The following is a 14,811-nucleotide window of genomic DNA, read 5'->3' as shown; positions in this document are numbered from 1 at the left end:
ACGTAGGATACCAGAACATTGGTATATCATGTAGTTCATGTTGTGTTTAAGAGTTTTGCTTTTTAGAGGAATATGCTTGTCTTTAGTTTTTACCATATGAGTAGGATTTAAATTCAAAGTTAATTGTGTCGTTTGGGTAAAAATACATCTTACTTCCCCTGCATTTGACTAAAAAAAACATTGGCTTACGGTGAATTTTAAAAAATGGCATTTTTATTCTGTGCTTGTACCCTAATGCATGCATATTCTTCAAAACAATAACAATTTTTACAATAAATATATCCTGTTTTGATGAATTTCGTGAAAAATAATAAATATTCTCTTTATTCTATTTGGTATATTCTGTGAATTATAATAATATGACTTGTTGACACATAATTTCAATAATAATTTGTAACTTTTCATGTTCTTGATTTTACAATTTCATAAATATTATACCATCACTTTACTACCTTGATAAATAATCTTCATGAAAATACTAGCTATTGCAAATATCAATTCTCAAATTATGGCAGTTCATATAAAAACCACTGAACATTTTTCAAAAGTAATAATTAATAATTTTTCTTCAATCCTATTGCGATCCTTATTTTGCAGCAGGCCAGGTAGCAAGGGCAAGGTCTCCTATGTTGACTTTGTAAACCTGAAAACAGAAGATGAAATATGGTGTAAATGTATAGCAGCCACAAGATCTGGATCTCAATAACTGGGGGAATCAAACAAAGGCAGGGTGGCTGAGGAACACACACTCACTTACAGCAAGGACATCTAGTTGTCCTATAAACATCTACCCCCTGTATTTTTTGAAGGAAAATCTACCAGGCCTTCTGCTTCTTCATATATCTTTAGAAGGATCACTGACTGAATCACACTCACCCGTGCATGTGTTGGATCCGGTTTGTCCACCAGGGCACCGGGAATCACCTCCCTTATCACCCTCTTCAGTGTAGAAGGGAAAACATACGTGGGCTTTCCAACATCAGCCCCAAGGGTTTTCTTGCTTCCAAACTGTCAGATGTTAACATAGGAAATTAACAAGGTAGTTGCCAACAGGTCTCCCTTCCACCGCAACTATCATTTTTAATATATGTGTGAAGGAAATCATTTTATTAGGGTACTGTGTAGTCAAACTCTGAAAATGTACAGATGTAATCAGAGACAACTGTTCAAAACAACACTAGAAATGACTGGACCACAATAACAATTTAAAAAACCCACTTCCTCCAGTGAAGCAAGATGTTCAACCTGATGGAGAGCTATTGTACTGTATGAAACCCTTATGATTTCTAGGCACTAACTTTTTGACCATGAACGTTTGGGAACCATCCGAATCCTTATAAATACCAAATACATCTGTTGGTGACACTGGAAAATTGCCAATTTGATGCTGGACATTGACTATCTATCGGCTCCAAGTTTTGGTCAAACAGGAACACATGAACACAATGAGAAGACTACAAACAATTATTATTGCAAAAAATTCAGAGAGATGAACTTTGTGTTTGATAGTTATGCTTGACTACAAAATCCAGGACTAAACTCGGACTACGTGACTTGTGCCCACCGCTTCTGCTTCGTTCCACAGAGTGCCCCGATCTAAGTAAGCGAGCCGGACAAAAGATATCCTGAACTCTGAAATTGTCAGGACACTGTTCAACTTACCCATAAAATTGCCCAGATCCGTCTGTATAGCCTGGCACGTCCTTGCTCGGGGGTTTCGCCAGGCTTCAAGGCAAAGGCACGCAATAGACGGATAAGTCCTTCGGGTATGTGAAAGCTGTGAAAATGCAGGACTTACCAATATAGCTTCCTGGAAAAATAGCTGGACACAACAAGATTTTGTAAAAACCTACCCATTTCGTGAAAACTCCGCTTCGAAAGCCACGAATGCAGCCTCTCGCGGAACACCAGAGATTCCCGCCATCTTGACTTGTCTTGACCTTTAATCCACGAGACTCGGAAGAAAACCGCTGCCTCAAACCTTGCACACTCACTATCTACCTTAGTGACCGACCCAATCTCCTTACTCGGTCAACTGAACGAACTTCCGGTAAAATGCCAAACTTCGGTCTTTATTTGTACTTTCCATCCGTTTATTTCGGGATAAAACCACATTTTTTTAATATTACATGACATGGGCTACAACTAGGCTGAAAATGATCTCGTTTGAAAACAAGAAATTTACCCGGTGCAACTACCTTAAGTGCAGTGATGTATGTGAGAAATTAATAATAGTGGTAAATACAACTATCTGAATTATTGACTGATTGATTGAATTATCGATCGATTGATTGACTGATTGATCAGGTGGGATATGCGCCCCTTTTAGGTAACACCCCACAGGGCGAGTAGATGGTCAGTTTTCATGGGAAGTAAACAATATCATTTATTTGTCTTCTGAATTAAAAAAAAAAAGATCCCCAGTTTGCTTCGAATATTCTCCAAATCTCAAATTTCTAGTTCGTTCAAGTTACTCACTGTACAGGCAAATGCCAAAAGTAATGCGATTTGGAAAATAAATCAGTGCAAAGAGAATAGTATAAATTACACAAGCCGGAAAACAAAGGTTTATGTGTCATCATGGTTTCTGCAGTAGTCACACTTTCTTTCACAAGAACCTATTAAACCGAAGGAACGCGAAACATTTGCGCGAATGTGAAACATCCATAAAAATTACGGCTTCTATAGAAGACCCAGTCACCCTCCGCGATTTTCGATGCCATCGAAATCACGGATATTGCATGGTGAAGCAAAATCTTATTGAATTTACTGTTAAGTTGTGTCTCTGAAAGTATGTTTAATTATCTGTAGTAGTTTCACCGTGATTTCCTTCGTTTTAGAATGCTCGTAATAAAATATAATAGCCAAACTTTCGCATGTAAACGAAAACAAAGGTGTGGCTGACTAAGAAGAAACGAATTGAAGAGCGATTGTTTCAGTTGTACAGGCGATCAACATCTGCATCAGTGTAATGTACTACGATACATTTTGTAAATCTTCAGGACTTACCTTTTCTTAAAGTAAACTGTTGGAATTCCTGTGACGTCTGCGATCGTTGGACCTTGGTTTAAATTCAAGCAGTTCAGGATTTCTAACAAGTTTGCTGAAGGAGGAACCTCGCCAGATGCACAGCCCTAACGAATCGCAATGCCGACGCATGATCAGACGGCTGTTTTCTGTTGAATAGACGCTGAAGGTCAGTTGTCGGATCATATTTCATTATTCATCTGAAGATCATACACGACTTTCATAATGGCGGACGTAGCGCGGAACCTGGGGATAATAGCATGAAAACGAGGTCACAAAGGCCTCAACGCGTCGCAATTGTTTATTGCAGTATGGCGTCCTCTTCGAGTGGTTTACACGGTAACTCTTCAAATGCGATATTGCTCACGGAAGATGACATTCCAGGTGCCGTGGTGATTCGTGTAAAGGTCTGAAAACGAAAGCAGAGCTTGTGAAAAGAGTGCACGAGTACATCCGAACGGGTAAAGACAAAGATGTTGTTCACCCGGATCCGGATAAGATTTACAGTCGCAGAAAAGAACGATCGAGTACCACTACCAATATTTCGAGCGAGGATGGTGTTTCAGTGCAATTTCCCGTCGACGGTTGGAGTACTTCGCTGGAAAAGATTCCCATGTTTACAAGACTCCAAATGAACCGCCACATCATGAAGTCTGGAAAATCCATCACCGACAAAGAACACCACACCGTCCCAACAGCCTTGATAAAAGCAAAACGGTTCCTGGATGATGAATATCTCGAGGATATTCAGTGTACAAGCGATCAGCGGTATTTTTTGTTAAAAGCAAGTGCTGTCACAGCTTTAGAAAGCATGACCAGCCACATACTTTACAGATTGCCCTTTGCATCTTATCTGGCGAAGTGAGGAGTGCGTGTTGGTCTTATGTAGCAGGCAAGGTGGGATTTTGTAACCATGTGTTGGCTTTAATGTTTAAATTGTGCAAGTTCTCGTTGTTTAACTGTGCTACCACAAAAGATTTATCTGAAGAGGACGATGAGCATGTGCCTTTGGCCTGCACATCGCAATTGCAGCAATGGCACAAGAAAGGTGGGGGTACAAACATTACCCCACAGCCAATAATGGAAGTGCAAGTAAACAAAATCAAAGATGACGATGGGAGGTCACGATCAGGTGTAAAGTGCCTCTTGTATGAAGCAAGAATGAAAACTGTACATGACAAAAATGTAGAACAGGTCCTTAAAAATACACTGAGGAACATTGATCCCAATATGGGTCTATCACAAATGGCTGATGTGGAAACAGAGCATAATGACTTCAGGGACACCAGATTTGGCCAATGTCAGGTTGGATCGTACTTGTGCTACCAAGTTGCAGTCACTGAGTCAAACTTTAAAGCCACTGCATCAATTGATTGCATCCCCAGACTGCAAGTCGCAAATAAGGAAGGCCTGAATTTTCCACGATTCCCATTAAGGAACATTGAAAACATGGCAATTCCTGAAAACCTATCAGAACAGGAAATGCAGCTCATTGATACACTGAGGCTGGATGAAGATTAAATTAATTCAACTGAAAAGGAAACAAGAAAACAAGCAGAGTGCACCAAATGGAGAGATGAGCGGTCTTTCCGATTTACTGCCTCTAAGTTTCATCTTATTTCAAAACGGCAGCGAAATCATGAAAACTTTGCTGAGACACTTTTGAATCCCAAGCCAGTGACATCTAAATATTTGGAGCATGGGAAAAAGTACGAGCCAGTAGCTCTGGTAGAATATGAAAAATTCATGCGCAGCAGGAGAACACCAGTTAAGGTTTTGCCCTGTGGATTTGTTGTCTCTCAGGGCATTCCAATAATTGGAGCAACTCTAGATGCACGAATAATTGACTTTGGATCATGTGGATCATTTTGGTCTTGCCGAAGTAAAATGCCCCTACACAAAACACCATGTGACACCCTTGGATGCTTGCTCTGATCCAAAGTTTTTCAAGGAGAAAACAACAGACACTGAATGTAAATTAAAAGAAGACCACCCTTATTATGCACAAGTACAGGGACAAATGGCAGCAACTGGAGCAAGATGGTGTGATTTCATAGTTTATACTAGTAAGGGCCTTTATGTCCAAAGAATACCATTTGACCCCATGTTTTGGAGAAACCTTAAACAAAAGTTGTTGTCTTACTATTTCACACATTTTATCAAATTTGCATCTGCAAAAATGCATGATGGAAATTGTCAGGTAGTCAGTGCTGACAGTTGTATGGTGTTACAATATGTAACTACAAGTGCAACTTGATGTCAGATTCTCAGTGGATGCAATTTACAAACTCTCAGTAACCATTATGTCTTTGTTATTAATAGGAAATGTGTCATTCCAGAAAATATTCTTGTCTCTCATATGAACTTCATACGGTAGAATCCTGATCTCTCAACAGTAGAATCTTGATGATTGGAACTCGCAATAACTCAAACCGCAAGTTGTTTCCTGTCTTAGTCGAACACTTCATTTTCACCTTCAATTCTTCAAACCAATTTTCAATTCCCTCAGTGGTTCCAAAAATCAGGATTCCACTGTAACATATACTGGAGCATTTTGTAAATTTACTGCCAGGCGAAAGAGAGTATACAAAGTCAGTTGATGTGTTGAAGTAGTGTTCTTTTACTCGACTTTCTTGCAAACAGTACACAGGTCATCATGCAACAAGCATACGGTAACCTAGCAACAGTAGCAAAAGTGTAAATCAGATCAAAGCCTTAACCTTTCATACATTGAACAAGGAAAATTATGTACATATTTAATGTTTTGAAAATAGACAAGATATGCAGACTTCATTATTACTGTGAATTTTATGTTAACAAGTATAAAGAGAATTGATAATCTACATCAACTGGAATGTCCATTAACAGTTTTTATTACAACACACATGACACACATGCATTAAATAAAATTTTGCATTTTTTCTTTCAACAGTAACATTAATGTCCTTAATAAGAAATGCTCAATAATTAAGAAGAATACAATAGTCAATATAAAGACTTTTATATATCATTGTCACCATCACATTGATATTATGTTGGGCTGTGCATTACACAAGAATGCACACACTGTCCACATCTGGTTGACAACACCAATTTGGTGAAGGGGTATTACTCGGTCCCAGATATGAAAGTTTTTAATCTTGTTAATTGCTCGTTCAATGTGAATCCTCAGACTTGCAATTTCCTGGGTCTTAACAACGTCCTCTGCTGGCATTTGATTAGACCCCCCAAGAAAACGTGGCAGGTTCAGGGAAACACCCAAAGGAAGCAAATCTGAAATGGTAAATCCTTTGTCTGCCATTACTGAATCCTTGTCTTGAAAGGGCAAATCCAATAGGCCACTTCTTCTGACAATTTCCCTGTCAGAGATACTTCCAGTATACAACTGGCTTACAAATGTAATAGCGCCTCCAGGAGAAATCCCCACCAAGCCCTTGAGTGTCGTGTGGTTCTTGTAACTACTGAATAGCTCTCCATTCAGTTGCAGGCTACTGGGCATTTCACATCTTACTTCTGTGCAATCAATTATCACCCGAGTTGATCCATATTTTTTCTTGAATGCTTCAGGCATTGTTCTGTCTATAACTTCCCTCGAAGGCCATATGTTGATGTGTAATACATAAAATTAATCCATGTAGTGACTATCCTGCTTACAGTTGGTGTTGACACATTAAACAGGTGAGCCAAATGATCTTCGTGAAACCCTTGTCTCAATCTGCACATTACAATAAAAAAATCGTCCACTGGTCTCAAAGACCTAGCTCTTCCTTTTTTCGTAAAAGACTCCTCTGACGGATCCTGGTCGTAATCGACAGAGACCTCAACATTGACAGAGCGCCAGTAAACAATATTTTCTCCTCGCTCGCCGGGATGAAGGTAATTATACACGGCCTCAAAAGCATCCCAGTTATTAAATCCAGTGTAAAAAGGCGCTGTATTGTTCTTAGATTTTAAGTTTTCAAGTGTAAATTGTTTCTCCATGAGGTTTGTTATTTGACGCTGAGCATTTTGTAATTGCGACTTCAATTCAGCGATTTCCTGTTCCAAATCTGTAATTCTTTTGTTTTGGTCGGCGATGGCTTCCGCCAAGTCATGATCACAAGATTCCATTTCTGACAACTCATTCGAGTTCATAGCCTCCATTTCAACATCGCTGCACGTCAAAGCAATACTTACTTCCATTTGGTTTTCCATTTCAAACCTGGAGAGACTCTCAAGAGAAGCATTCGATCTGCTTGAGCTAGAAGCAGCGGAAGCTGATGCGACTGGTTCGCACGTGTACCTTTCTGTCGGTGGCTTTCTCTTGCGAGGCGACGTGCGAATCCAAGAAAATATCGATGGTACAGCGCCAGATTTGAGGCAAATTTTCCCGGCGAGAGTCTTCTTCAAATCTTCTTTTCTGAAATGTCTGGAACATACCTTTGTTGATTCGCTTATTTTAAAGTCTTTTCCTTCGTCTCGCCTGATAGCATGTATCCACTTCTTTTTGAGTTATTTTTTTGTAAAAAAAATACCTCTTAGTCGGCGCGTCGGGTATGTTATGGACGGGTCAATGGGTGAGTGAGTAAGTGAGTGAGTGAGTGAGTGAGTGAGTGAGTGAGTGAGTGAGTGAGTGAGAGATGTATGTATGTCACACCAATCAGATTGGATCTACTATGAACAGCCAATCAAATTTCTTGTTGTAAAGGTAAATGGTACGTGAGAAACACAAGGTATGTATAAACACATGGACTTTGGTAATTGAAAAATAAAGAGTGACATGTATGTTGCTGGTTTGTGATTTTTAGTCCGGTTTGGAGGGGAGTGTGATAGTTACATACGTACATTGGGTTGTTTTAGAGTGCATAATTTTCAGTGTAATGGTGGCTAGTTATGAAAGAGATGAGTCTTGAGTTTTGAAGCAGTTCATGGGTAGTAGGCAAATGGCACGAGATATTTTTATTTTTAATTACAAAGGGTAACTTGATACTTTTGTTTTTCACAAGGAGCTAATTCAATTAGAGGTCATGAATCGTCGGTTCTAGTTCTTAGGACATGTTTTAGAGGAGACGAGACTATTTAGGTTTGAAGCAGTTCTAACGTTTACGATAGTAAGTGCAGGTAACGATTGTTTTGTTCTTATTGCATGCAAATATAACGAGATAGTTTAATTTTTTAGTTACAATGGGTAATTTGACACTCTTGTTTTTCACAAGGTAGTAAATTCAATTAGAGCTGACGAATCGTCACCATTTGTTCCCACGAGATGTTTGCTATTTTTAGTTACAAATGGTAACTCGACACTTTTGTTTTTCATGTGGGAGTAAATTCAATTAGAGCTTACAAGTTATCGGCTATTGTTCCCAGGATATTAAACAAAAAAGAAGCCTTCATTTCTAGGGTGTTTTTACGTCTCTGCAGTAGCAGTTTAATATTTTTATTTGATGGGCATTTTATGACATTCTTTTCAGTCCGATATTTTTAAAGGTAAAAGGTATGAAAACTGTTCAAATGTTCTTTGAAGACTGTGTGGCACCAAGTTAAAGTGCAATTTAATTAAATCAGAGAGGTTTTTTCTCTTTCTTTCAATTTTCGGTGAAGTAGTGTTGTTACGTTGTGTTGTGTAAAAAGGGTAAACTTACGACTCGTATAAAATGCGAAAAGTTCTCTTAACTTGAGTATTTTTGAGCAAAAATTCCTCTTGGGGGCTGGAAGGGCTCCCGAGGGGGTACTCCCAGAAAAATTGGTTGGGGGTGTGCGGCCCGCTTCCCAAAACCCTTACCCTATTTATGACCAAAATCTGCGATATTCCTTACCCTATTTATGACCTGACCAAAAATTCGAAACCCTATTTACGACCTGACCCTCAAATCAAAACCCTGTTTCAGACCTGCGTTATAATTACCTCCCTAGTTCAAACCAATGTTAAATTACCGTAAACATATAAATTTGTGAAAGGCTTTTGTTGATTTTCTTTTCAATAATGATGAAAAAGTGGCTTCTTCTTAAAGCATACCCATATCAAGGCTAGAGTGCAAAAACCGTACCCTATTTATGACCAAAATGACCAAAATGAGCTAAAATCGATACCCTATTTATGACCAAAACGGCTGAAAAACCATACCATTTGGGGCCGCACAGACCTATATAGCCCATATAAGGAAGTCCCCCCCCCCCCGGGGGAAGGGCTACATGATCGGTGAGTGAGGGAGTTATGCATGTGCGCGTGTCAGACCAATCACAGTGTGGGTTGTATCAAAGAACGAATAAAATTGCCTGTTAGAAAATAACATGGTGTCTACATTAATCTGGAGACGTGTCAGATTACTGTAGTTTGTTCAGTCAAACATTTTAGGGCTTACTATTTAGTTATCTTACCATTACCGATGTAACATCGTATGTACATCATAAACTCCCAGTTTCTTTCTTGCTGTACATCGCAACCAAAAAAACTTGTCAAATCAACCAAATCATTACTGTAAACAGGTCCATGAATGCTCCTATCTCTGAGACTTATAGTTCACAAAAAATAACTCTTGCACGCCTTGCGTGCCTATGTTTTAACATGTTTTCGCTGGGAAATTGAAAGTACGAAACTTTTGACCCGTCTTCCTCCCGATAACCTTTCTTGGTGCATTCTGGAACGCAGCAATGCGTAGGCATCTCTAAAGTACTGTATACTAAACGGTAATTGACCTTAATTGACGATATTGTCTTCGCACAAAAGCAGCACTTCACCTAAAGCCCTCATACACGCTTTGTTTACGTCTTCGAGAGGCCTTTGTGGCCTCGTTTACATGCAAAATCGTTTCCAGGTCCGCGCGCCGTCCGCCATTATGAAAGTAGTGTATATAAGTAGCCAAAACAAGGTTGAAGTGCGCCACTTATGGTGAGCTACTAATCTAGACCTTTCGATGAACGATTGTGTCACGATTGTGGCGACAGAAAACGCCGCCGCAATAGAACACATCGATTCAGGGTATCTTCTATTTTATCAGATTGAATGATGACTAGAACATCTACAGCAGCAATCTACCCCACTTTCGGTTTTCAAGCGCTCAGAGAAATTCGCCAAATAGAGATAATCTGGAAGTTTCGTTTGAAGATTTTACCATTCAGGAATCTCCGTATTATATTCTAGCGAACGTTTTTCGCGACCTCGGAGAGAGAAGATGGCCATTTGAAATGGTGAGAAATGTTTGGTCTCATAATTGACTAAACAAACAATATTGTTTAATATTGGGATGCAAGTAATAGTTCCTAAAGATGTAAATTTAATCCTTAATAATAGGTATTTTTGTATGTAATAAACAAGCTGTTGGTGAGGACTAATAAATTGTTATTTGAAAATTTTTAAAATTAACCTGGCGTCTTTTCCATCGTGCTGGATACCGAAAGTTTCCGAGGAGGGGTGGGGAAGAGGGGGCCGTGGGTGGGGTGGGCGCAAAGATCGAGAGGACGCAGTCAACGAAAGTATGGGGTGGATGCACTGCACCGCTATTCAATAAATTAGAGGAGATCCACACAAAAGCAGCCAGGCTTATTCATGACCTACCACGCAACCGAGATAACACCAACACCTTACAAAAAGCCAACTGGCTTCCATTATCATACATGTACAAAAAAGCTATACTACAAAAAAGACACGTCCACCGAGCCTTTTATCAAGCTGGCCCAGCACAAATAACTGAATTGTTTTCTGTTTAAGCAACAATGCATAACTCTCGACGGTCAAAACAACTGGTACTGGACAGACCCAAAAAGGAAATAGGCAGACTTTCTCTTCGACACAGAGGAACTATGATCTGGAACTCAATTCTCAGGGGCGTTAAAGACTATGATAATGTCACCTCGTTTAAAAATCGTTTAAAGCAATTCTCCAAATTTATTAACAATTTCACCTTCGAAAAGGAGAGTTTACTGATTACAAATAAATCAGATCACTTTTATTATTATTGAAAATTTTTTAATTTTAATTTTTATTTTCATTACTCACACATTGTACATATTTGGTCTTTTTATTTTTTTTTATTAGATGTAAATATTGAAAATCAGTAATGCAGGTCCACATCAGCCAACGGCTGCCAGATTTTCCAACCTGCGAGACCAAATAAAGTATTATTGTATGTATGTATGTATGTATGTATGTATGTATGTATGTATGTATGTATGTATGTATGTATGTATGTATGTATGTATGTATGTATGTATGTATGTATGTATGTATGTATGTATGTATGTATGTATGTATGTATGTAATTATTAAAGACGTCGAACACTTGTAGCATCTAAAGGAACAAATAAGAATAATCAAATATACATATACTCCCCAGCCCATAAGAAAATGGTCCAGCTTTCACTATTTAAGCCAATAACATGGCTCCGACCAAAACAAATTGATACAGCCGTCCCGATGTAGCTAGGTGCAACAATGGCTTTGAGCTTTTATCGTGAGGAAATTATGAAGAAAAAATTCCTACAGAGGGTACTGGTGTGTTTATTGAAGACTGAAACTTAGTCAAGACTGGTGTAGATAAAGGTATAAAAGTTTGACTTATCGGATTAGAAACTCGTGAATTTCTGACACTTATTTTACAATAAACTGATAATGTTTTAAACATCGATTTTGAGTACAAATTACAGTGAACTTAAAAAATATGCGAAAAAGCTTATACATGTATCAGCACATCCCGGTCGGACTAGCCTCATTTCGTTCCATGGTCAGATCGCTCCAAGTCAGTTCACTCCAACCAAAAGTTAGATCGCTCCACACAGGCCGAAATCGCTGTCTCAGCTAACCGAGTTTAGCTTGGCAGTGGATGAAAGAACGAGACAATTTACATACGGTATGCGCGTTGGAGCGAACTGGCTTGGAACGATCTAAAATAAACATGGATCGCGAGCGAAGTGACCAGATAGCCTATTGATGTATCAAAAATTTAAAATCTACTTGCTCCTAATTTGATTAACATTTAAAATTTACAATCAAAATAAAATGCGGGCATTTGCAGTTCTAGTTGGCTGCAGCTACAACGGTTTTGTCTACTCGTGTCTTTTTATATCGATATATGGATGATATGGATCTTTCATCCTCAACAATGATCCTGTTCCCAATTTCTGAGTCCACACGCATCTTCTCACTGGCGCTATCTCTTGAAATTCTAGGTGACCCAAGGTGGAAAAATAATAATTAAAAAAATTAGATGTTTTCAAATTAGCATTAGAGTCATGCATCATTGTGTCGTGCATCATTAGCTTGATCACGCAGACGTATTTCCGGCTGTCGCTCTTTCTCCGACAACAACATCAACGCGGAACTCAGAGGAGTCTCCGCCGAAAACAATTCAGCGCAGAGGATGGGTTCGAATCCCGATGAAGCCTTGAATTTTTTTATTTTTTCGGGCTTAATTTTCGATTGCTTATTAAATTGCGATTAAAATTGCGATGGTTACACCTTCATTTCACAACTTTAGCTATGCTACAACATTTTGTAAATTTAATAGTTGCGTTACTTCCGAAAACTCTGATTATTTGTTGATCTTACGTTCAAACTATATGCAATGTGTTCTTCGTACAAACTTAGCTCAACTTTTAAAATTAATTAGAAAAAAGGGGGTAGAGTATATCAGTAGAATTACTTAAACTAAACCAAATAAAATGAGCTTTCTTACTTTCTCAATAACGTTGTTCGTCGTTTTCCTGCGGACGCGGTCGATTTCCAAACCTTGGAGCTCTCTGTTCATCCGTTCTTGGCTGTACAGGTATCATCACAGCCAAATGTACGGGTCTTGACTGCATACTCAACACAACGAGGTAGATATTGATCACGCAAAATGTAACGATGGACATCACGACGAGCAGGACGAGCGAAGCTTCGCTGATAAACTCGACAGTCATGGTTGGCAATTTGTCTTTCTTCTTGATTGCGATCTGACTCTGTCAAGATTTAGTCCGTCTCTGATTGATTCTGTGTGAAATTCTGAAATTTCTTTAGTTGTAAATTAAAAATCCGTTTCAAATCGTCCTGTTTTTCAAACCCTCGAGCTGCACACATACCTCGTAGTACAGTGTAGTACAGACTACCAAGCTTGGGTCCGCTCCCGCTATTTGATTGAATGAAAAGGGAAAGTCCCGATTGTTTTCGGCGGTTTTGATTGGGTATAAAACCCCAACCTCGCCCCCAGACGAGGTTGGGGTTTTATAACCAGGCATCTTAGGTACCGCCCCCTGGAGCAAGTGGGGGCGTTCCAGGGGGCGGTGGCACAGCGGAAAAATCGCTGATTGGCTGAAGCATGTTCGAACGCTCGCCGCTGAAACGACTGCGCATGAGTAGGGTTTTGGCGGGCGAGTCGACGAGTGGTGAGGTCGACGAGTGTTTGCATTTTGGATCGTTTGATCAATGCAAAGTTTTGGCGCCATTCGATGTTAATTTTTTGGACTAATATCATCCGACAAAAATGGAGAAGATGGAACTTTCAATGTCATTTTAGTCAAGCAGATGTTCCTGATATCCTGAACGTATTTCTGGCTATATTGACGGTCTAAACACAGCAAATTCAAGCAGACATCGGTCGCAGCGCCATGGTAGTTAAGTTTATTTTGGATACCACTTACAGGTTAAAAAAGTGTAAATTTCAACTCCCTTGTTGTCAATACATCTATTCAAATGTGTTTGCTCTTTACAAATAATTATATATAGATGTAACCGACCCGCAAGGATAATCCTGCCACGTAAGCTCGCATTTGAGCACATCAGCTTACATTTGTACTTGAGCACTCGTTGCATGCTTTTGGACCTCACGGGAACAAACTGTAAAGGAAATGATTCCCTTCTTCATGTTGAAATATTTATGTATTTACCCTGCCACTCAACATTCCTGGAGATATGACAGAAAAATTAATGGAACGCTGAGTATTCTTACTTGTGAAATTGAACAGAGAATTTGGAAAGGTAAAAAAATATCTGCTCTCATGGGCTGACCTTGACTTTGCGGATTTAAGGTTACAGTATACCTTCAGGGGTGTCTCGCGCGCAAGCGATGTAGCGCGTGCAGTTTAAGCTGTAGATACCTAAACCCCTATATCAAATTAAAGCTTATGGAGCTGGCTATCAAACTATACCAAGAATTTTGAAAGAAAATGAATTGTCGAATTTTTCACGACCACTAAATGCGAGCGCCCGAATCACCTTTCGAAAGCTACAAGTCAAAGCGAATTTCGTTTTTCGCCAATTTAATGTTTTCCTCGGTTTCAGGGCCCAAAGCGCTTAAAAAGCGTGTCTGCGTTTTGGCATATTCAATTGCAGTAAAAAGTTACAGAACATTTTCGAAATAGGATTAAAAAAATGTGGAGTGATCGTACAAAAATCGCTCTCGAAGAAAAAGTATCTCGAAATTAACAATTCCCAGACACACTTTTGTAGTTTATATGTTAAACTAGCCACTGTCCAAATTTAAGAGCAATTGAACAAAATCCCTTTGAGTTATAGCTCTTTAAAGTGTCTACTTCAAGTGAAAAAATTTATTCGAGAAAACAGCGCTAAGAAAAATTTTATGCTTCGCAAACAAACTCCGCCCACAAACACCTTCAACTGGGTTCTCAGATAACTAAGCCAATCAGTGCAGGAAAAGTTTACTACCGTTAACCTCCTGGTGAAATTTACGCGCGAATCGCTAAAAAACTCTTGTGTTTAGCAATGCGCTCAAGGAACCGAAGGCAGAGAGATAATTTTTCTGTAGCTCGGTTTTTCTTGAAGCTGGTCTGGCAAAATGGGGAAGACTAAAAAGGATACGAACGCTAGAGTGG

The 14,811-nt window shown here is 39.2% G+C and overlaps 1 protein-coding gene, 1 long non-coding RNA gene and 2 pseudogenes across 2 annotated transcripts in view; 1 reads left to right on the top strand and 3 right to left on the bottom strand.

Moving 5' to 3' along the window:
- Positions 1 to 3,197, bottom strand: part of LOC110056200 (pantetheinase-like) — a 51,798-nt gene extending 48,601 nt beyond the window's left edge. The window contains exon 1 of the mRNA XM_089292848.1: positions 3,010 to 3,197. The gene's annotated coding sequence lies outside the window, so the exon portion shown is untranslated. The remainder of the gene's footprint in view (positions 1 to 3,009) is intronic.
- On the bottom strand, positions 192 to 1,064 carry LOC149111362 (uncharacterized). The gene is made up of 2 exons (XR_016208144.1): positions 877 to 1,064; positions 192 to 643 (listed from the first exon to the last, which is right to left on the bottom strand). It is a non-coding gene; the product is annotated as an uncharacterized LOC149111362 (long non-coding RNA).
- On the top strand, positions 2,353 to 5,504 carry LOC149111361 (uncharacterized; annotated as a pseudogene).
- A 542-nt stretch (positions 5,505 to 6,046) lies between these two features.
- On the bottom strand, positions 6,047 to 7,221 carry LOC149111360 (uncharacterized; annotated as a pseudogene).
- Positions 7,222 to 14,811: the final 7,590 nt, after the last annotated feature.

This window comes from Orbicella faveolata, unplaced genomic scaffold (genome assembly GCF_042242905.1).
Source record: "Orbicella faveolata isolate gen_17 unplaced genomic scaffold, um_ofav_v1 contig_24, whole genome shotgun sequence".
Classification (NCBI taxonomy): domain Eukaryota; kingdom Metazoa; phylum Cnidaria; class Anthozoa; order Scleractinia; family Merulinidae; genus Orbicella; species Orbicella faveolata.
Note: the sequence above shows the minus strand (reverse complement) of the source record. Positions and strands in the feature narration are given on the sequence as shown.